Source organism: Schistocerca gregaria, unplaced genomic scaffold (genome assembly GCF_023897955.1).
Source record: "Schistocerca gregaria isolate iqSchGreg1 unplaced genomic scaffold, iqSchGreg1.2 ptg001172l, whole genome shotgun sequence".
NCBI lineage: Eukaryota > Metazoa > Arthropoda > Insecta > Orthoptera > Acrididae > Schistocerca > Schistocerca gregaria.
Genome location: NW_026062502.1, coordinates 20,001 through 25,000, shown reverse-complemented (window position 1 = coordinate 25,000; position 5,000 = coordinate 20,001). Strand labels below are relative to the sequence as shown.

General features: G+C 54.3%; 1 non-coding gene across 1 annotated transcript in view; it reads left to right on the top strand.

Moving 5' to 3' along the window:
- Positions 1–3,293: 3,293 nt before the first annotated feature.
- Positions 3,294–5,000, top strand: part of LOC126329351 (small subunit ribosomal RNA) — a 1,893-nt gene continuing 186 nt past the window's right edge. Inside the window, exon 1 of the ribosomal RNA XR_007562229.1 lies at positions 3,294–5,000. This exon is cut by the window's right edge and continues 186 nt beyond it. This is a non-coding gene — a ribosomal RNA (small subunit ribosomal RNA).

Sequence of the window (5,000 nt, the reverse complement as noted above, 5' to 3'; positions counted from 1 at the left end):
GAACGTCACGTCCACTAATAAGACAGAATGTCTCACACCACCCGCAAACAACGCAGCTCAAATCAGCCAGCAACACCCACAGTGGTCCACCCAGTATCAACACAGGACGCAACGCCACGCCACAACACAAAAGGTACAAGTAATAAAATACCCTTTGGCCACACTCCTTATAAAGGCATCGAACCAACCCACCACCTGACACCAGCCAAACGTACATCCTGATTTGACACATCTCTGGCAACCTAACCCACGTTGGCCCTTAACCTAACCCACGTTGGCCCTTAACCTAACCCACGTTGGCCCTTAACCTAACCCACGTTGGCCCTTAACCTAACCCACGTTGGCCCTTAACCTAACCCACGTTGGCCCTTAACCTAACCCACGTTGGCCCTTAACCTAACCCACGTTGGCCCTTAACCTAACCCACGTTGGCCCTTAACCTAACCCACGTTGGCCCTTAACCTAACCCACGTTGGCCCTTAACCTAACCCACGTTGGCCCTTAACCTAACCCACGTTGGCCCTTAACCTAACCCACGTTGGCCCTTAACCTAACCCACGTTGGCCCTTAACCTAACCCACGTTGGCCCTTAACCTAACCCACGTTGGCCCCTTAACCTAACCCACGTTGGCACCTTAACCTAAGTTACGCTGCACCTTAACCCAAGTTACGCTGCACCTTAACCCAAGTTACGCTGCACCTTAACCCAAGTTACGCTGCACCTTAACCCAAGTTACGCTGCACCTTAACCCAAGTTACGCTGCACCTTAACCCAAGTTACGCTGCACCTTAACCCAAGTTACGCTGCACCTTAACCCAAGTTACGCTGCACCTTAACCCAAGTTACGCTGCACCTTAACCCAAGTTACGCTGCACCTTAACCCAAGTTACGCTGCACCTTAACCCAAGTTACGCTGCACCTTAACCCAAGTTACGCTGCACCTTAACCCAAGTTACGCTGCACCTTAACCCAAGTTACGCTGCACCTTAACCCAAGTTACGCTGCACCTTAACCCAAGTTACGCTGCACCTTAACCCAAGTTACGCTGCACCTTAACCCAAGTTACGCTGCACCTTAACCCAAGTTACGCTGCACCTTAACCCAAGTTACGCTGCACCTTAACCCAAGTTACGCTGCACCTTAACCCAAGTTACGCTGCACCTTAACCCAAGTTACGCTGCACCTTAACCCAAGTTACGCTGCACCTTAACCCAAGTTACGCTGCACCTTAACCCAAGTTACGCTGCACCTTAACCCAAGTTACGCTGCACCTTAACCCAAGTTACGCTGCACCTTAACCCAACTTACGCTGCACCTTAACCTAACTTACGCTGCACCTTAACCTAACTTACGCTGCACCTTAACCTAACTTACACTGCACCTTAACCTAACTTACGCTGCACCTTAACCTAACTTACACTGCACCTTAACCTAACTTACACTGCACCTTAACTGTCACATGTAACGTCACAGGAATGTAGCTTTGCCTAACAGCAACCCTCTGAACATAGTTCACTGCTTGGATCCTCTGGTGTCATGTGTATTTCTTGATGCCATGGTGCGTACCCTCACATAAAGGTCTTTCGAGTGTTGCGTACTTTCTACACAGTCCCGCTAACCACTGGAAGGGTGTACCGCTACAGAACGAATATCGCCCTCCCCTCCTGCCCTTCCAAGCTGGTCGGTCAGGCGTTTGTTTGTGAAATGAGCCTTGCAGCTGTTCAGTTGCATTCGGTTGTCGATGCAGTCAGTGTACGTTGTGGTACGGCCTGTGTGGACTGTCCGCTGATGTACGCGTAACCCACACTGATCATCCGTCGTTACGTACTGAGTGACATAATGTGGCACATGCTTGACCGTACACCGGCTGCGCCCTACAATGGCGAATCATAAGGGCCATATGTTGTGCACGATGCTACTTGTCTCGTCTCCCCATTACAGCGAGATTGCACTGTTGTACGCCGTACAGACATGTGGTAGGTAGGTACGGACGAAAGTATTGCATGTTGGCCCCCCCCCCCCCCCTCCTCCCTCTGCCGGGAATCAGCGTGAGCCGTCTGTTGATGTAGCGACGAGGGTTTTCCTATTTAATCGTATTGCCCCACACAACATGATAGCACGGTGGACCGCGTTCCACATCTGCGACATGCTACAGAGGCCGGTTGACAGTCGACCGCGCAAGGGACATTGCACACGTGCGCGGACCATCTTCCACGTGTTCTCTCGTGTACATGCCGCAGTGTGTATGTGGGCTGATGTAGCGTGTCGTGACACATAACATGCAGGCATGCCAGAATCGTAGATTTCGCAAATGTAGATTGACGTATACGTTTGCTGCCAAAGATCCGCAAATGAACTGGAAATCAGTTGTTGAGCGGTTGTTCGCGCTGCAGGTGCATCGGTGATAGCGACGATCGGTACATCTATGAACCGGTTGTTTCGGCGGTACCCGCCATGCCCCCGAACCTGAGTTGGCCATGTGGGTATGAAGCGATACGAGGCTGTGGCTTGGCGGGACAGTCCCCGGCCGGTGAGGGGGGGCCGCCCGGCGTGCTGGCCGCGCGCTGCGTGAGCGCACGCACTACAGCCGGCTGGTGGGGGGCGCCCAGTGGCAGGAGCGCCGGCCGACGGGCCCGGCTGGCGTCCCAGCTATGCGCCGGCGCACCCTGCGCGCGGCGCCAGGCGGCCAAAGTGGGTTCTGCCGAGCCCGGTGCGAAGCGCGGTGGACATCTGCAGTGTGCTGGTCCGATTGCGGACTGTGTGCGTTGAGGATGCGCCGCCGCCCGGCACTCGGCGTCGCGACGCCGTCTGCTGCTCGGTCGCCCCCAGCGGTTCTCGCAGGTGGTTTGTATCGCAGCTCTGCGGACGTGTTGGCGCGTGCGCTGTGCTGGGAGAGTTCGCTTCTGCACCCAAGTGGGGCTTTGCCCTTCTGTGGCGCTGGCGTTGGAGCTGCCGGTCACCGTAGGTGGCGCGTGTTGTTTCCCGCCGGCAATGCCACGACAGCACGCTCCCGGGCCTCTGTCGGCAGCGGCAAGCTCAGTTGGGAGCACGGGTGTTCGCACTGAAAGCGTCTACTCGCCCATCTCCGGGCGATTGCGCCTCTCTCGAACCCGACCAAGTACTTAGGACGGCGCTGCGCGCCGCCGGGACCTGAGAGGGTTTCGAGGTGTATCGTGCAGGGGAGCTCAGCCTCCTCCTGTTTGCAGAATAATTGAGCGGACGCTTGCGTGTTCGCGCGGGCCCTCGGGACACACTCCCGGGCGGCCGGCTGCTCAGCTCTCGTTGACGCAGCTCCCTGGTTGATCCTGCCAGTAGTCATATGCTTGTCTCAAAGATTAAGCCATGCATGTCTCAGTACAAGCCGCATTAAGGTGAAACCGCGAATGGCTCATTAAATCAGTTATGGTTCCTTAGATCGTACCCACGTTACTTGGATAACTGTGGTAATTCTAGAGCTAATACATGCAAACAGAGTCCCGACCAGAGATGGAAGGGACGCTTTTATTAGATCAAAACCAATCGGATTGGCTCGTCTGGTCCGTTTGCCTTGGTGACTCTGAATAACTTTGGGCTGATCGCACGGTCCTCGTACCGGCGACGCATCTTTCAAATGTCTGCCTTATCAACTGTCGATGGTAGGTTCTGCGCCTACCATGGTTGTAACGGGTAACGGGGAATCAGGGTTCGATTCCGGAGAGGGAGCCTGAGAAACGGCTACCACATCCAAGGAAGGCAGCAGGCGCGCAAATTACCCACTCCCGGCACGGGGAGGTAGTGACGAAAAATAACGATACGGGACTCATCCGAGGCCCCGTAATCGGAATGAGTACACTTTAAATCCTTTAACGAGTATCTATTGGAGGGCAAGTCTGGTGCCAGCAGCCGCGGTAATTCCAGCTCCAATAGCGTATATTAAAGTTGTTGCGGTTAAAAAGCTCGTAGTTGGATTTGTGTCCCACGCTGTTGGTTCACCGCCCGTCGGTGTTTAACTGGCATGTATCGTGGGACGTCCTGCCGGTGGGGCGAGCCGAAGGCGTGCTTGCGCGTCCCGAGGCGGACCCCGTTGAAATCCTACCAGGGTGCTCTTAGTTGAGTGTCTTGGTGGGCCGGCACGTTTACTTTGAACAAATTAGAGTGCTTAAAGCAGGCAAGCCCGCCTGAATACTGTGTGCATGGAATAATGGAATAGGACCTCGGTTCTATTTTGTTGGTTTTCGGAACCCGAGGTAATGATTAATAGGGACAGGCGGGGGCATTCGTATTGCGACGTTAGAGGTGAAATTCTTGGATCGTCGCAAGACGAACAGAAGCGAAAGCATTTGCCAAGTATGTTTTCATTAATCAAGAACGAAAGTTAGAGGTTCGAAGGCGATCAGATACCGCCCTAGTTCTAACCATAAACGATGCCAGCCAGCGATCCGCCGCAGTTCCTCCGATGACTCGGCGGGCAGCCTCCGGGAAACCAAAGCTTTTGGGTTCCGGGGGAAGTATGGTTGCAAAGCTGAAACTTAAAGGAATTGACGGAAGGGCACCACCAGGAGTGGAGCCTGCGGCTTAATTTGACTCAACACGGGAAACCTCACCAGGCCCGGACACCGGAAGGATTGACAGATTGATAGCTCTTTCTTGATTCGGTGGGTGGTGGTGCATGGCCGTTCTTAGTTGGTGGAGCGATTTGTCTGGTTAATTCCGATAACGAACGAGACTCTAGCCTGCTAACTAGTCGCGTGACATCCTTCGTGCTGTCAGCGATTACTTTTCTTCTTAGAGGGACAGGCGGCTTCTAGCCGCACGAGATTGAGCAATAACAGGTCTGTGATGCCCTTAGATGTTCTGGGCCGCACGCGCGCTACACTGAAGGAATCAGCGTGTCTTCCTAGGCCGAAAGGTCGGGGTAACCCGCTGAACCTCCTTCGTGCTAGGGATTGGGGCTTGCAATTGTTCCCCATGAACGAGGAATTCCCAGTAAGCGCGAGTCATAAGCTCGCGTTGATTACGT